Source organism: Thamnophis sirtalis, unplaced genomic scaffold (genome assembly GCF_051295495.1).
Source record: "Thamnophis sirtalis isolate CommonGarterSnake01/CBP01778 unplaced genomic scaffold, rThaSir2_p1.2 scaffold_7, whole genome shotgun sequence".
Classification (NCBI taxonomy): Eukaryota; Metazoa; Chordata; class Lepidosauria; order Squamata; family Natricidae; genus Thamnophis; species Thamnophis sirtalis.
The window spans coordinates 78,033,289-78,051,761 of NW_028261387.1; the positions used below are offsets into that span (position 1 = coordinate 78,033,289).

Below are 18,473 nucleotides of genomic sequence, written 5' to 3' on the forward strand. Positions count from 1 at the left end.
AAAATGTGTTTGGTACTCATTCTTTTTGGTACTCATCATCCCTCCAATTAATGATGAGTACCAAGGTACCACCGTATTTTTTCCCTTTAATAATAGATAATAATAATAGTAATAATAAATAATAATAGATTATCTAAAATAGATAATAATAATAGAAAATAATCCCTTTTTGTGTGTAAAAAGAATATTAAATCCTCTAACACTAGAAGGAAACATGTCTATGTTAATGTGTAATCCCTAGAAGGAATTAACAGCAGTGGGTCTATGTAGCTAAAATCACTAAAATCCAGAAAAAAGTAGGAGGCATTGTCTTTTAATCAGTTAATTACTTTCAACTTATTTAATTTAGTTTACTTATTTGAAGCATTTAAAAACTTACTCCTGAAGTTACATTGCTCTAGAGATAGTCTTTGATTGTGTCCATGGGAAAAACTTACTTGCTAAATACTTTTGACCAAACTTGGGAATCCTGTTTCCTCCCATGGGAGGGAACTTAAATATAATTAAAATTAAATATTCATTTAAAAAAATGATTTTTATGACTGACTCTCACATACCTAGATGCTTCATTAATCATCAGGTCAATATAGGGCTGAATTCAAGGCAGTTATTTTGGTCATAATGACATCACTATAAAACTTAGAAAACCTTGCAGTTGTTTAAGTCATAAAAATGTCAACTAAATATAAGGACCAAGGTTGTTGTCCCAGTACAATTTCCCCCCAGTAATATTTCACATTCTTGTCTTACTTCTTGAACCAGATTTACAAGTCTTTTCACAACAACAATATTCCAGGTACAGCTCTCTTTCTCTAAAGATATATCAGCAGTCTTCTAACTCTTTTCAACTGCTATCATGAATAAATTAGCAATTATGTTCATTAATAGATGAAGGATTAAAATGCTTTTGATTAAAAAAATTTTATTATTGATTGTAAGCAACCCAAAGAATATGCAACTATTAAGAAAAGCAGTTGCATGTATGGCAATTCTCAACTAACCAGAATTCCCGTTGCTAAGTGAAACAGTTGTTAAGTGAATTTTGCCCCCTTTTATGACCTTTCTTGCCACAATTGTTAATTGAATCACTGCAGTTGTTAAGTTAGTAACCTAGTTGTTAAGTGGATCTGGCTTCCCCACTGACTTTGCTTTTAAGAAGGTCTCAAAAGGTGATCACATGTCCCCAAGACACTGCAACCATCATAAATATGTCAGTTGCCTAGCACTTACAATACATTTATAATAAAGCTATTATTATATACTTTATTCATTAAACATGAAACTCAGCCAACGGAACATTCAAAAAATGTATTACAAATACCAGTGACTGGTGCTAATGGTTGATACGGTTTGCTGCCAGCGTCCTACAGTAGGTATCAACCAAGTACCTTCTTAAAATATAAGATGTTCCAAGTAGCGCAGTTTTTTGCAGTTCCGCTGGTGTTATTGCAGGAAGCTGCAATTTGTTGATGTATCTTATAAAATTCTTGGACATGGTGCCAAGTGCCCCAATGACAATGGGTATCACTGTTACATGCTTCATCCATAGCTGTGTAGTTTCGATGGCCAGGTTGCAATATTTCATGATTTTTTCTAGTTCTTTTTCTCCAGGAGCAGCGATATCAATAAACTGTACACTTCGGCCCTCTACAGCCGTGATATCTGGCGTGTTGTGCTCCAAATGACGATCCGTTTGTATTCGAAAGTCCCACAAGATCTTCACCTTCTCATTTTCGATAACTTTTTCCCCTTTATGGATACAGGTAAATCATATTTTTTACATAATGACCAGTGGATTAATTTAGCAACTTGGTCGTGTCTAGCTTTGTAATCAGTTTGTGCAATTTTGCTGCATTCACATATTAAATGTGAAACAGTTTCGACTTTGTTTTTTGCAAAATTGGCAGTTTGGGTTGTCAGTGGATTTTTGTATCTTCACTTTCATGGCATTAGTTTGTAGTGCTTGTTCTTGAGCAGCCAGTATTAAACCTTCCGTTTTCTTTCTTGATAGTTCCCATCTTAAGCCATGTCCATGTCAAGTTCTCATCACCTTTTCCTTCAATGTTTTTCAAGTGCTGTCCGTGCAGAGCTTTGGTTTTCCATCTATTTAATATGTCATCCAGCTGTTTTTCCTTATATTCTGCCTTTGTTTCTGTTGTTTTTATGCTGTTCTCCTTTTTCACAGCCTGCAGCAATTTTTCTGTACTTTGGTTCACATAATCATTCAAACATATAATCATTCAAACTATTATTATTATATGTGGTTAATCTTTGGTGAGATTCACAGCCTTTGGGACTGGTTGGTAGCTCAACAGCTCAAGTCCTAACCAAGGACCTAGGAACTGTTAAGGTAACATCGGAGGATATAAGTTGTTCCATGTAGGGTGGTTTTTTGTAGAGTCACAATGTACAAGTCTGATAAATTTAGAATTTCCAAATAGCGAGGTAGCCCTTTAGGTATTGCTCCAAGGGTTCCAATTACAATCGGGACAACACTTGATTTCTTTTCCTACATTTGCTCAACTTCAATTTGCAAGTCCCGATACTTTGTGATTTTTTCTTGTTGCTTATCTTCAATTCGTGCATCACCAGGTATTGCAATGTCAATGAACCAAACTTTTTTCTTTTCAACTATTGTTATGTCAGATGGTTTGTAGGTCAAGTGCCTGTCAGCCTGAATTCTGAAATCCCACAAGATCTTGACTTTTTCATTCTAGAACCTTCTCAACCTGATATTTCCAGTGGTTTTTGCTGTACTCAAATCCAAACTTCTGGCACAATTTCCAGTGAATGATCTTAGCAACTTGGTCATGGTGTTGTAGGTAGTCAGTTTGTGAAATTTTGCTGCATCCACTGATCAAATGGTCGACTGTCTCTCATTACAGAGACGACATTTGCTATTGGTGGTAACATGCTGAATTTTTACCTTCATGTAATTTGTGGCTAAAGCTTGTTCTTGAGCTGCCAAAATAAAGCCTTCTGTTTCTTTTTTCAGTACTCCTCATCTTAACCAGTTCCAAGTCAGGTATTGCTCCAAGGGCTCCAATTACAATCAGGACAACACACAATTTCTTTTTCCACAGGCGTTCAACTTCAATTTGCAAGTCGCGGTACTTTGTGATTTTTTCTTGCTGCTTATCTTCAATTCGCACATCACCACATATTGCAATGTCAATGAACCAATCATCATCATCATCATCATCATCATCATCATCATCATCATCATCATCTACTTTATTAATTAAACATGAAACTCAGTCAACTGAACATTCAAAAACGCATCACAAATATCATTGTCTGGTGCTAATGGTTGATATGGGTTGCTGCCAGCATCCTAGATATCAACCAAGTACCTTCTTTGTCTTGGTCACTTTAGAGTTGCACGCCCTGGTTCCCCAGCAGTAGCAACCGAGCCCTGTAGCCCATTTTTTGACAGATATCCTGGAGCCATAGCATCTGACCTGGTCCTTGTTGACTCGGGCGATGACCGATCTAGTATGGAATTTTGTTGATTTCTTCTCATCATTGGTGATGGTAGGTCCCTGGGTTGGTTCACAGTGGCTAAGCCACTACCGATCTGAAGACTGGCAATCCCATAACCATAGGGACCGCACCCAATAGCCATCCACCGGTTATTGTTGTTGTTGTAGTAGAGGATGTTTTCACAACTCATAAAAAAATAGAAGTGTGGTATGTCAGGCAAAACGAAGAGGTAATAAAGCCCTGTAGAAATACAATCTTGACTCTTACTATCGATAAGTCAAGGCAGAGCTGCCTTAATGTACTTGCTGATAACATAAAATTAACCTAACACATTTTTTTTTTGCAATAAACCTGAGGAATGAGATTTTGTTATCTGTTTTGTTGATTATTGGGGGTGGGGAAGGATGGCTGAAGCTTTCCAATTTCATACAGTAAACCTTTTTTAAACTTAACATTCAAATATTTCTATCTGCAATTTTTTCTTGCCTTTTCAATATAAAAATGTTTTAAATAGTATTTTTACACACAAACACACACACACACCTCCCTCTCCCTCCCTCCCTCCCTCCCTCCCTCCCTCCCTCCCTCCCTCCCTCCCCCCTCTCTCTACATACATATATACCAGTGGTGGGATTCAAATAATTTAACAACCGGTTCTCTGCCCTAATGACCATCTGAGTAGGTGGGGCTCGGTGGTTATGTGGCTGGGTGGGCGTGGCCAACTCAAGGTCACTCAGATCAGCTTCGCCTTAGCTGTTACAATGTAATAAGGGTTAACCGGAGAGGCAGTTTCTGTAAGCAGGTCAATAAAGATTAGGCTAGAAACAACACCAGAATGTTTCCTTCCTGCCTTCCTTACAGGATTAGCCCTGAAAAGTGGAAAAAAACAAAAGGAGATTTCTTCCAACAATCGCTTCTCTGAACTACTTAGAAAGTTACCAACCGGTTCTCCTGAATAGGTGCGAGCTGGCTGAATCCCACCACTGATACATACATACATACATACATACATACATACATACATACATACATACATAACATAACATAACATACATACACACACATACACATACACATACACAATACACATACACATACACATACACATACACATACACATACACATACACATACACATACACATACACATACACATACACACACATACATACAACCAGTTTGGTGCAGAGATTAAAACTAGACTAGACAAGACACCAGGAGACAGTGAGTTCTAGTCCTGTCTCAGGCAAGAAATGCCTGTGGAGATTCTCAGTCATCCAGGTCATGGTTCTTCCAAAGGTGCTTTTTCGAGATGCAGTTGGACTTTCTATGTTTTTCCTGGAAGACGTTTCGCTTCTCATCCAAAAAGCTTCTTCAGTTTTTCAGAACCTGGAGCCTGTAGATGGTTTCTCAGCTCTTGCAAGAGGCCAAAGATGAACTTTTTTTTTTTGAGAATCTTGCCAAGTAAACAGCAGGGACTAATCCAGGCAATTGCCAGTTGTCAACAATGACTCAAAGGTGCGCGCACATATAGCACCCACACTCAGATCCATCTTTGCTAAATTGATAGAACACTGTCAAGGTGTGATTGCAAGACATTTTAAAGGGAGAACAGCATTACGTGTCACATTCTAGACAGTTGAGTGATTGGGTTATTATTGACTTTTGTTCTTTTACAACAAACACATTTAAGTAATTAGTTACTCATTAAGCCAAGTTTGATTCCTGATGACTGCATAGATGATGGTTGACTTATACCCACTAATTCATAGTTGTTCCAAAAATATTCCAGTTATTTCTTTCATCCTGCGTGTTTACCTTACCCCCTGCCTTCCCCAATGAATTTTTTTTAGTGTTACTTCAATCTATAGGTGTCAAACTCGCTGTGTCATATTACTGACATGTGACATATCGTGACATTTTTTCCCCTTCATGGAGCTGGGAAGGGTGCAACCTGGAGGTGGTATTCAGCCAGTTTTGACTGGTTCTGGCAAACCGGTAGCGGAAATTTTTAATAATTCAGAGGACCGGTGAATACCACCTCTGGCTGGCTCCACCCCTATCTATTTGCTGCGTCCTGAGTCCCAGCCCATTGGCTGGGTCTTCTTCTGTTGCCCTGCACAGGAGAACAGACCTGGAAAGCAGGTTAGTGGGGTGGGGAGAGAATGGGAATTTTACAGTATCCTTGCCTTGAGTGGTGTGGAAATGGAGATTTTACAGTATCCTTGCCCTGCAGTGAGGTGGGAAGGGAAGAAATTTTACAGTATCCTTCCCCCTGGCGTGGGGAGGGAATGGGAATTTTGCAGTATCCTTCTCCTGCCACAACCACCAAGCCATGCCATGCCCACAGAAAACCAGTGGTAAAAAATTTTGAAACCCACCACTGGCGTAGACTGTGTATGACACATCCAGTCTGTGGACCGCCAGTTTGACACCCCTGCTTTAATCCATCATCCACTCACATTATATGCTCAAATTTGTAATTTCTCCTTAGTCATCATTGCTTTGAACTTTGTTTGGTGCAGGACCTATTGACTAGTTCTTATTTTCCTTGGTTTTTCCAAATGTTTATTATGGTACAAAAGTGAAAGTATGAATGAACTGATTGTTTACAATTCAAAATTTCCTTCAGATTCGGCAGGAAAAATTTTATGGTCTCCTGGTGAAACACATTCCATGATGAAGTCTACAGTTGGTCTTATGAAGCAGGTGAATCTCTGGATAGCAACACATTGCATTCAAACTATATTGAAGATCAAAATGTATTTGGAAAGATAAGTTATTGAAAGTCTTGCCATCATATTCTAACATTAAATTTGATTCACCATTAATATATCTCATGCTGCAAATTACCTTTATGCAAGTCTACCCTAGCCTAAAGCAAAATGATAATGCTGTGATTAAAATATCGATTAGGATAATTGTAGCACTGTAAAATCATGTAATGAACATTATAAAATTTGTTTCTATTAGTCTTTTCATGCTTTGTATCGCATATGTTTTAAGACCAGTAGTAATGCCAAGCTAGTTTGAAATATATGCAGAAGTTAATGAGAGTTGCAATGAAATGGGATAATAAAATTTGTCATCTAAGGAAGAGGATATGTCTCACACAGGAAATAAAAATTATCTATTCCTTGAGAAAAGTATTACTCCTTACTAAAAAAAACAACCTTTCTCAATCTGATGCCTGTCATAAAAGTGTTATGATTCATGTATCTCAAAGCTATTAAAATTTTAATTTTTTTTTACAAAACTTATGGGAATGTCCCATGTCACAATTTAAAATTATGTCAGGAGTGAATCCTGACAAAAATCTCTCATTACCTGTCTTCTTGATGGATTAACTGACTTCCAAAGCATTGGTTTGGTGCTACCCACCACTTTAATTCTCTAAATGTGCCTATGGATCCATACAAGGTCAGGAACATTCCTGAGATGTATCCTTGGTATTAAAGAAAATGGTGGGTTGAGATTTTAATCAGGTGAGTCAGAATGAACATGCCTATGGTCATCAATTAGCACAAGGGGCTCTATGGCTTTCCTATGGTCCATATATCATCCAGTATATTCTCAGCTTTTGTCTGAGTGGAGATGATAGGAAAGTGCTGTTTGCAAGATGAAGATCTTGGCTGTACAAGGCAAGTAGGACACAAGTGTCTAAAATCTGCAGTAGGCAAAAGCAGTGGAGATGCAACCCATCAGATTTCATTGGGGTTTCATTGCAGATCAAATGGATTGTGAATTGACTGTGTTCAGTAATAAGTAAGACTGGACACTAAACCCGAAACTTAAAAGTATAGACTGAAATTTCAATTTGTTGGGTGGAAAAAGTATGTTGCCTCCTGCAAAAAGAGTGAAAATCCTGATTTTTAAATGCTATCTTTGAGCGCTTCTCATCTGTCTACAGTTAAGGAAACAGGGTGCGTATTGGAATCCATGCTGAGAGCTTCAACCTCAAATCAGAGTGATTCTTGTGATTAAACAGCTATATTTTATCCACTCATGCGGAGAGAACACAGTCCCTGTTCTAACACAGGGGCTGATCCAGACTTTAAAACTTAATTGATCCAGGGATTTCCCAAGTAAAATCCCTTTCTTATTTTAAACAAACCTATCATCAAATCCTCCGTCAGCATGGGGAGCTCTGAAATGCCATTTTTCTCTGTTTTGGAGTATCCAATTTTTTTTAAAAAATCCAGTTTTGAATTTTTTACATCTTTAATCATTGGGGAAACCACTTAGAAAGGCAACATAATCAGTGCTGGGATTGTCCCGGTTTAACAACCGGTTTGGTGATTGTGCGATTTGTGTGTGTGTGTGTGTGTGTGTGTGTGTGTGCAGTTTGAAGAAATCTTCACTTCCGGAGGAGTAACACAGCTGATTGCCGCCACGATCTGCTCTGCCACACGAATCAGCTGAGAATATAAAGGTAGTTAAATAGCGTGTGGGCTCATCTGATCGTCGGGGTGAACCGGTTCGCTTCCAGTTGATCGTCGGAGCTACCGCTTCACTAGAACCGGCTGAACTGGTAGAATTCCACCCCTGAAACTACTCTGGATTCAACCGGTGAAGCTCCCAGGATCTCCTCTCCCTTACACCATAGACTGAGCAATCTCCTTAAAGGCATACAAGTGTTTCAGAAGCACATGTGTTTCATTGGCGACTCATGGAATTTTTAAGGAACTCCGGGTGGGAGCATTTACCACTAACCATGACAGAGGAAAGCATAACTGCTGGAGGCATAATGGATGTCAACACCGCCCTTTAAGAAATGCTGAAAACGGCACTTATCCACGATGGATTAGTTCGTGGAATTCGTGAAGCTGCCAAAGCCTTGGACGAACATCAAGCCCATCTTTGCGTTTTTGTATCCAATTGTGATGAACCTATGCATGTAAAGCTGATTGAAACTCTTTGTGCTGAACATCAAATCAATCTGATAAAGGTTGGTGATAACAAGAAGCTTGGTGAGTGGGTAGGTCTCTGCAAGATTGTCAGAGAAGGAAAACCTCGGAAAGTTGTGGGTTGCAGTTGTGTGGTTGTTAAAGATTATGGCAAAGAATCTCAGGCCAAAGATGTCATTGAAGAATACTTCAGGTGCAAGAAATGAACAGATAAAATACATTTGAGCTGACAATAAAAAAAAGAAAAAAGAAGAAGCATAGAACCTGCTCCCTTAAACGTTTTTTCTGGTGACACCAGTCTACCAAGGCAACCTGGTCTACTCAAATATGGGACGAAGTATACTGTTTCCACGTTCACCGTTCAGCCCCAATTCAGCCCCAATACTTCCTTAAACCATCCTACCCTTCTCCTTTCCTTGACAAATGCATTCACTCCATTCCTCTTTACATAGCTTCAGGGAATCCTTCTAACTCTTCCTGCCCATCTTCTTTGGGGGCTACACCTCCTGTCTATTTCTTTCAGCATCTCTATGCTTTCAACTGCTGGGCATTTTATTTTCTAGTGAAACCTGACTGGCTCTCTCAAGCCATAAGCTGCAAAGTCATTCCACAGCCCAGGCTGCCTTCTCCTCTTGTTAGCTGTAGACAACAGGCATCTCAGCTGGGCAAAAGTACTGTACTGCAAGCAGAAAAGCCTTTAGCTCTTTCTCCTTTCTCCTGGTGTTTAAAAAATTATTTTTCCAACAACAGAGGGGAAAATTCCCCATTATCATACCCCAGCCCAGGGCTTTTATAGATTTCTGAATTAATTTTTCTCTTGCTGCCAAATTTTTCTCCATTTTATCCCCAACTCTCATTAACTGATCCACTTAAGACCGGGTAAAGCTTTAATTTCAGGAAGTTTAACAAGAGCAAACTATCTCTAATTCCTATTTCCTGCATCCTAGTTTAACTTTTTTTCCTGGATTCTATCAATGTTACAGCAACTATGTAGGCTACATCATTAACCACGTTTCATATTACCCATCCAGAGATGTCCATGTCTGTTTCAAAAGGGCAAGATGGAGGGTGCAACATTGCAATCAGACTCAACCTGCTGACATGATTTTGTGGCTATTTTCTCCTACTGGCTTGGCAATTGCATTGGGAAAGACTAGTGATTTTGTCTTATATTTCTTCCTGCTGTTTATCTTCTCCAGAAGTTAGCTCCAACCCTTTCACATTCACCATCCAATCACCCAACGTGTCTCATAACTCAAAACTTGCAGGGTTTTAGTTGTTGTTTTGCAAGATTTTATTTGAGAATGTTGAAAATTCATACAGAATTTCATGGTCCTTTGCTTGAGGTATTGTGAGACTGTGCAATTTCTATACAAAATTTCATGATCTGAAATCTTGTGACATTTGGTGGCCTCATGAATTTTGGCCTATGGATACAATTCTAAACCAGATGGGTGATCTTGGGAGGCAGTTTTCGCCCTCCCTGGAGCCTGGCGAAGGTGAAACCCGCTCCCCCCATGGTGCAGGAGGCTGACTAGGCCACACCTACTATGGCCACGCCCACTCAGCAATTGGGCAGAGAACCTGTTGCTGAAATTTTTGAATCCCACCCCTGTGAGAGACCCTCTAGAAAAGAGATACTACAGGAGGAAATAGTGGCAAACCACATCCCACAATATTGCCTTGAAAACCAAAAATTTCTGTCCACAAGGTCAACAGAGGCCAAGCCCTGTTGGAAGGAGTTGTTGTTTTATTTTATCCCAGAGGAGACTTTGCAACCGCATTGAGGTTGCTTGTTTAGCTGGGAGATGAGCAGTTATATACATCAGTAAGTTATGCAGAGCTCTTCTCCAGCTGTCTTTCGAAACAAAAAAGAATGTTAAGTACTGAGTTATGTTAATCCAGTATAGTTAGGCACACATCTAGCTAACATTTTCTTTGATCCATGATATATTTTGGGGGACTCCAAGTTATTTTAGATTTCTGTCAACTACCTGGACAATCCCCTCCGGTTTTCCTGGTAACTATTTTCATCATTGTCTTCTTCTAAGTTTGCTCAGAGTTAAGCAAGGGTTAAAAGGTGAAAAATTCCTTATGCAAAGGAGGCACGTGGTTCTCTGCCTCCTGATCTGGCAACAGCAAATCGTGCCTAAGTTGCCTTTTTATTTAATTTTTTACATTTTCATCATAGCGGGTGGACAAGAGGAGAGTTGAAATCCACGGCTAGAAAAGGTATGTGGATCGGACGGAGGGAGAGAGGGGAATTCAAAATTATTGTAATTTAATTTGTAATTTTTTATTGTGAGGAATTTGTGTGTGTGTGTGTTTCTTTCTTCACAGCTGTGGGGTTGGAGGAAGCGGGGGGCGAGGCGGTGGAGTGTGGCACGGGCAGGGATGTTCTCGCCGCTGTGTCTGACAGGCCAGGCATCTCGCATTTATGCCCGCCATAACTGCAAGACGCCTGGCCTGTCGGACACAGCGGTGGGGTTGGAGGAGGCGGGGGGTGAGGCGGCGGAGTGCGGCAGCAGTAGGGATGTTCTTGCCACTGTGTCCGACAGGCCAGGCGTCTTGCGTTTATGTCCGCCATAACCACAAGACGCTTGGCCTGTCGGACACAGCGGTGGGGTCGGAGGAGGCAGGGGGGGGGTGAGGCAGCGGAGCACGGCAGTGGCAGGGACATTCTCACCGCTGTGTCCAACAGGCCAGGCATCTCGCATTTATGTCCGCCATAAACGCAAGAGGTCTGTCAGAAGCAGCGGGGAGAACATCCCCGCCGCTGCTGCGCTCCCCCGCCTTGCTGCCCACCTCCTCCATCCCCGTCCGCTGCGGGTGTTCCCTCCCCCCAAGTTGTTTCATGAACGTCCGCTAACAAAGAATTGGGCCCTCGCCAGCCATGGCATGATTCAACCTCTGCTTTTCTTTTTGAGGCACCCTTCTCTGCCTCCCAAACCCCCCTCCCAAAAAAACCTCCCACTTCCAACTGGTTGGCATTGCCAAGCGGAGAGCGACATGCCAGGGGGAAATGCCAGCCCGACCGAGACTTTAATGGGCTATGGAGGCGAAGGGGAATTAATTGGGTTGGCTCTTGGTTGGCACCGAGGGTGCCCCGAGCGGGTTTCGTGGGGAGAGGGTGTAGGGGGGGGGGGCTTTCCTGCAACTGGCTGAGCCCTGAATAGAGGCGGCTGTTTTCCTGCGGCTTCTTTATGGCTTTGTCAGCAGCGGGATCGCTTCATGCAGGCGTGATTCATATGCAGATGGAGATGTGGGGAAACAGGGAGGTTGGCAGGAGTTGAAGAAAAGAGGAGGAGGCGGGGGACAAGGCGGGGGAGCGCGGCAGTGGCGGGGACGTTCTCGCCGCTGCCACGCTCTTGCCTCACCAACTGTAATCCTCACCGCACGTCACTGCCTCGCATCCAAAACGGGCCGCCTGTAGACAGCTCCATGTGACAACCCTGGAAGGGGCGGGGTGGGGTGGGGTGGGCGGTGTCAGCCAAGGGTGGGATTTGGAGGTTCTCCAAACTGGCCTTAATGTTAGCTATGGGTTCTCCTGAACAAGGGCGAACCCGTAGCAGCCACCCCTGGCTCTCTTATCCTTATAACAAAAAAGTCAAACCCTGTTCAGCTGTTGAAGATCACTCAAGGTCAATGAGATCCTGCTCACTTTAAATTCCTTGGTTTTTTTTTTTTTTAAAAAAAACCAAACTAAAACATCATGATAAAAAGCTTCATGACAAAAAGCTACTAATGAAGTTTCTCATTATGGGACTATCAACAAGAAACAGGCATTGCGGTATCTCCTGGCAGGAGGTAATAAATGTAAGCTTTTGTGCCTACAAGTGCCTTTCCTTGATGGAAGTGCCAATTAATTGACTAGGTGTTTGATAATGATTCAATGAAGATGGCATTTTTAACAATGCTTAAGCAGAAAGACTGCAGATGGGTGCCTGGCAATGAGACGAAAGAAGCAACAATATCAGTGTTAATTTATTAAAAGTGGCACCCTTTTAATACACTGATTCATCACAGAGATTCAGGCGTGTTGAAAAAATGAAATTGATTAGGCATATTTCAATTAAAATCTACTTCAAAGTTTTCTGCTTTTTCAGATAACTTTTAATATTGTTATATTCAAACTCCAGCCAATGGCGAACATCTATGGGCAAGGGGTGTCAAAAAGACATACCCCAAAATGACAATTGCAACTATGTAATTGAAGCTTCATTACTTTTTTATGTGATAGGTGCAGAAAATGAAAAGGGCTTCAGTTGTGCGGTTACAGCTACCATGTTGACTTTTTAAATCCCTGGTCATCCCTGCAGCTATGTTGATGACCTTGGAAAAAGTGCTTTATGTTATAATAGCCTTTTCTCCCATTTATAGTTATTGCATCAGCTCTGTGGTCACCAGATCGAAATTCAGGTGCCTTGAAATCGACTTGTATTTCTATCTGTTTTGCAACCTTTTATACTGGTTTTTAACCAAAAAAAGTGCAAAACTGAAGCTGAATTCACTTAATGACCACATGATTTGCTTAACGACCACAGGGATTCACTTAACAACCACAATAGAAATAGTGGAAAAATTAGTTACGGTCATGTGGTGATATGACTGCCCCAACTTATGACATAAATTCTGATCCTAATTGTGGTCATAAGTAAAAAACCAACTGTTCTTACTTTTGCGCCACGGTGAGCACAGCGGTTAGAATGCAGTACTGCAGAATACTTCTGTTGACTGCCGGCTGCCTGCAATCTGGCAGTTCAAATCTCACCAGGCTCAAGGTTGACTCAACCTTCCATCCTTCCAAGGTGGGTAAAATGAGGACCCAGATTGTTGGGGGCAATAGGCTGACTCTGTAAACCACTTAGAAAGGACTGTAAAGTACTGTAAAGTGGTATATAAGTCAAAATGCTATTGCTATTGCAGGGCCAGAATGAGCAATAAAGCAAGTACTTGACATATCTCAGTGTAGAAATAGATTCATCATCTGAATGCTGTGTCATACCTACTTTTATAGCTTTGGATATGGAATTATTTATGCTAACCTGTAATAAAATTGTGTTATAGTAAAAAGAGTGAAAGATACTTTTTGCCTCAGGGACAAATGTAAGAGTAAATACTCTTTGCTCAAGACAGTTCCTCAGAAAATATACATTATGAGTAAAAAATACTTCAAATACTTTTAAATCTCTATAGTAACCATAAAAGGAATATCTTCCTTAACAGACATACAGCAGTTTTGGTTTTAAATATATAGTTCTTGACGCAATCACAACTGGGATCAGAGTTTCAGTCACTAAGCAATACAATTTTAAGGAATCCATCATATGACCTGATCCAATTTTATGACTATTTTACTGTGGTTAAGTGAATCATATATTTCAACTTTGAACCTGTCAGAAGCTATGTTACTGTTCCTCAGTTGCCACACAGAAGGAGAAGGCGGGGGGGAATGCCTTACTAGACACAACACAGAGCTTTCTTATGGGAACCAAGGTCATCTCCACTGGTAATGGATAAGGTCAGGGAAGGAGTACCTGCACAGCCTGCTAATTAACCTAATTGGCCAAAGTGACCTGTGACCTTGGGGATGGAGTAATTTCCTATTTTAATTATATTGAAACCACAGGAATTTTTAGAGTTGGTTTTCCTTTAACCAGTGCTGATATGATGTATTCAATAAAGAAGTTCTTTGATGTGGATTCAAGTCTCAGAGTTCTGATATGTTTAGGTTCATTAGTTGGAACCTTGACAATATGACTTTTAAATGAATTATGCAGTTGCTAAGCAAATCCAGCATCACTAATCAGTGTTGCTTGTTTGAAGCTCTCTGGGAATGTCATAAACAGTGATCACATGACCCTGAGATCCTGCAACCATTGCCAGGTATGTCATCATGTGACACAGGGATGGTGTGACAATTGTAGTTTCAAGGATTGGTCATAAGATACTTTTTCCAAGGCCATCATAACTTGGAACTGTTGTTAAATGAATAGTCATTAAGTAAAGGACTAGCTATAGAGCAATTGCTCAAAAACAATATTGTTCAGACCATCTCATAACATCACAAAACACGAAGCCAATCAAGTAATTTCATACCCAGGGCTGCTCATTAGAATATTTAGAATTTTACTTGTTCTTTGCCTTCTAAAAGAACTTGCCTTGCAATTACTGCTGGAGGCAAATCAGAGAGATGTCTGGGTTTGTAATTTCAAAAGATGAGCAGCTATTGAGCCTCTGCCTATTTTGTCTACTTGTTCATTTTACCGTCATTATGGTCCACTCTCATTAGCAGTTCGACCCTAGAAGAGTTCATTGAGAAATAGAAGCCAAATTGTTCATTTATCCCAGCTTTCAAGCAAATGGGGGAAAGCAGTCATAGAAAATACTTTTTTTGATTTCATTGTATGTTTTTTTTAATGCAACCAGAAGCTCACAAAGGGCAAGATGTTAGTAGAATTAGGGGCATCTAGGGTGGACACATAAGTCAAGATAATGACCATGACTATGTGATTGGAGTCCTACCCTTATTTTATATAGACAATCATGAATATTCTCCTGACTCTGAAAACAGCAGGAAAGAAACTGGGATTTCTGGCCTTTTAAATATTAGTTCTGTAGGATTGGAGATATTTAATTAAAGCCAGTATATTCCCAATGAGAACTGAGTACTATGGTTTCATTTGGTCCATGTAAGGATTGTAACAAATGCAGACTTCTGGTTTGTGAGAATAGGATGTTACTTAACAACAAATCTGAAAATGGAAGGAGAAGTTTTGTTTTGTTTTGAAACAAAGATTCACTTTAAATGATTTGCAGATAATGGGCCAGATGCAGTTTCTTGGTGTATTTCTTTCTCTTTTAAAAAAAAATTCAGCAAAGACTAGCTTTTCTCTCAAAGAGATTAGCCTTGTGATAGCATAATAGTTTATCCGCACCTCACCTTCAAAAGTCCTTTTGTAAAGCAGCTTCAGAGATCAATTAGCTTGGAGAAGAAAGAGAGAAAGTTCTACATAACAGTTCAATAAGAACTTACCCCCTCTCAGAGACATGCAGAGTTCATTTATTTGAATCTCTACTGACTGATGATCTGCCATTAACTTAGTGTCAGCTCTTAGTGATCACACAGATAGACCTTCAGGATGATCTGCCCCAACCTGGCCCTTCATGTTTTACAATGGGGCACTCATTGCTACTGAAATCCTTTCCTTTCCTTTCCTTTCCTTTCTTTTCCTTTTCTTTCTTTCTTTCTTTCTTTCTTTCTTTCTTTCTTTCTTTCTTTCTTTCTTTTTTCCTTCCTTCCTTCTTTCATTCTCTCTCTGTCTTTCTTCCCGCTCTCTCTTCCTCTCTCCACCTCTGTCAATGACTCTGGATGGCTGACAATTCAAAAAAAAATTACTATTATGACACTAAAAACAATAAAATATCCAAAATAAATATACATAGCAGTTGAGATACTAAAATAGAATAGAATAGAATAACAGAATAACAGAGTTGGAAGCAGTGGTGGGATTCAAATAATTTAAAAACTGGTTCTCTACCCTAATGATTTCTTCCAACAACCAGTACACCAAACTGCTCAGAAAGTTAACAACTGGTGCAAACTGGCTAAATTCCACCACTGATAGAAATTAATCAAGGAGAGAAGCAACTTAGAGCTAAGGAGAATTTCCTGACAGTTAGAACAATTAATCAATAGAACAACTTGCCTTCAGAAGTTGCAAATGCTCCAACACTGAAAGTTTTTAAGAAGATGTTGGATAACCATTTATCTGAAGTGGTGTAGAGTTTCCTGTCTAAGCAGGCGGTTGGACTAGAAGACCTCCAAGGTCCCTTCCAACCAGTGATGGGATTCAGCCAGTTCGCACCTATTTGGGGGAACTATTTGTTAACTGTCTAAGCAGTTCAGAGAACCTGTTGTTGGAAGAAATCTCATTTTGTTTTGTTTTTTCACTTTACAGGGCTAATCCTGTAAGGAAGGCAGGAAGGAAACATTCTGGTGTTGTTTCTAGCCTAATCTTTATTGTCCTGCCTCTCTGGTTAACCCTTATTATGTTGTAACAGCTAAGGTGAAGCGCCCATCGACGTGAGTTATGTTGAATTGGCCACGCCCACCCAGTCACATGACCACCGAGCCCCACCTACCAGGCTGGTCATTAGGGTAGAGAACTGGTTGTTAAATTATTTGAATCCCACCACTGGATAGAGATTCTTGGAAAAGGTGATACCTCAGGGGAACCCCTGCTTGTTAAATTCTCAAGAAACTAATGCATTTGCACAATGTCTCCAAAGTATGATAATTTGATCCTGGCCGTTTATGCCTTGAGTGAAAACTCTGGATTGATTTGCTTTACGATCCATTTATCTGTTTTCATGGTTATCCATGGGATTCTCAGCAGTCTTCTCTGCCATCAAAGTTCGAAAGCTTCACTACTCTTTCAATCTTGCTTTTCATAGTCCACTTTTCATGTGATCATTGAGGATTGACACTAACTTGATGACACATAATCAATTTTTACTTGTTTGATAACAGTTCTCTGTTGGGTTAGGTCTACCGTTGATCAATTCAATAACTATTTCTTTTTGGGGAATGTTTCAAAGGTTTAGAAGTGTTGCCTTTTTATAACCAGAGCATGCATTTAGTATTTGTTGATTATTAGAATAATGTGCATTTGCCTGCTTTATGTTTAAAATTACTCTGAGCATTTCTGGCGGTAATTTCAAGAGAGGGAGGTGATGATTTTCATATAGTTTTAAAACTACAAAATCTCTTTTTCCTCATTTTTGATGCAATGCTACCACTTTCATTGTTTTTTTTAAATAATCCACATTTAAACAGTCTTTGAACATTTCCTCACTAGAGGGCCATAATACTACCCACCTATTGTTGAATCAGCAGAATATTATAGTTGCCTGAAATTTATTGTCTGTATTGCCACTCTTTATTGCCTCTGTTCCCAGTCATTGCTGTACTTGACTTCTCTCTGAAGTATTGGATGACCCAAAGGATTTTACATAACTTTGATTGATGGAGTCAGCTGAAAGCTCTGCTGGCATGAAATCTGCTGTGTCCCATTGCCAATTCCTATTTTACTCGCATTGCCTCAATTGTAAGCTGCTGAACTTTACATCTGAAAGCAAAAAAGAAGTTTTTGGAGAGTGGGGATGCATTCTGTGTCTATTGGTAGCACTTACAGCAACGATGTTTTCTCCTGAGTTCACAGGACAACTGCATGGTCTCTAGAAAATATGAAATATACAGTGAGTCCTTGACTTATCAGCCATGGTGGCACAGTGGTTAGAATCTGTATTGCAGGCTACCTCTGCCCACTGCCAACAGTTTGATCCTGAGCAGCTCAAGGTTGATTCAGCCCTCCAACCTTCCAAGGTCAGTAAAATGAGGGTCCAGATTGTTAGGCGCAATATGTTGACTCTGTAAACCACATAGAGAGGGCTGTAAAGTACTGTGAAGTGCTATTGCTATCACCACCATTCACATTTACGATGGCCTCAGAATGGGTGCTATTTGTCCATTGAAGCTCGTCCAGACATTATAAATGGTCATGCTTCCTCCTGAAGCCATATGACTGCATTTTGGGCTCTTGTCAACCTGTTCACATTCATGACTAGTTGCCAAATATCTTGCAATTATGTGATCGTCATTCACATTCTTCTTTGCTGACTTCCCCAGAAAGTCAGTGGGGAAGCTGGCAGGGAAGATTGCAAGCCTTCCGTGATTGGACACACAAGGAATTTGTCTTTGGTGCATATGCTCTCAGTGTACATAAAAAAAGATTCATTCATCAAGAATCATAAGGTACAACACTTAACAATAGTCATAGGGTACAAATAAGCCATCAAATCATACTTGGAAACAATCAATATAAATCAATATAAAGGATACAAGCAACAAAGTTACAGTTATACAGTATAAGTAGGAGGAAATGGGTGATAGGAACGATGAGAAAATTAATTGTAATAGTAATGCAGACTTAGTAAATAGTTTGACAGTGTTGAGGGAATTACTTGTTTAACAGAGTGCTGGCATTTGGGGGAAAAGCATTTCACCGAGGCAGCCATTGA

General features: G+C 40.1%; 1 pseudogene; it reads left to right on the plus strand.

The window, feature by feature from the left end:
• The first annotated feature begins 8,197 nt into the window (after window positions 1–8,197).
• On the plus strand, window positions 8,198–8,626 carry LOC106542820 (small ribosomal subunit protein eS12 pseudogene; annotated as a pseudogene).
• Window positions 8,627–18,473: the final 9,847 nt, after the last annotated feature.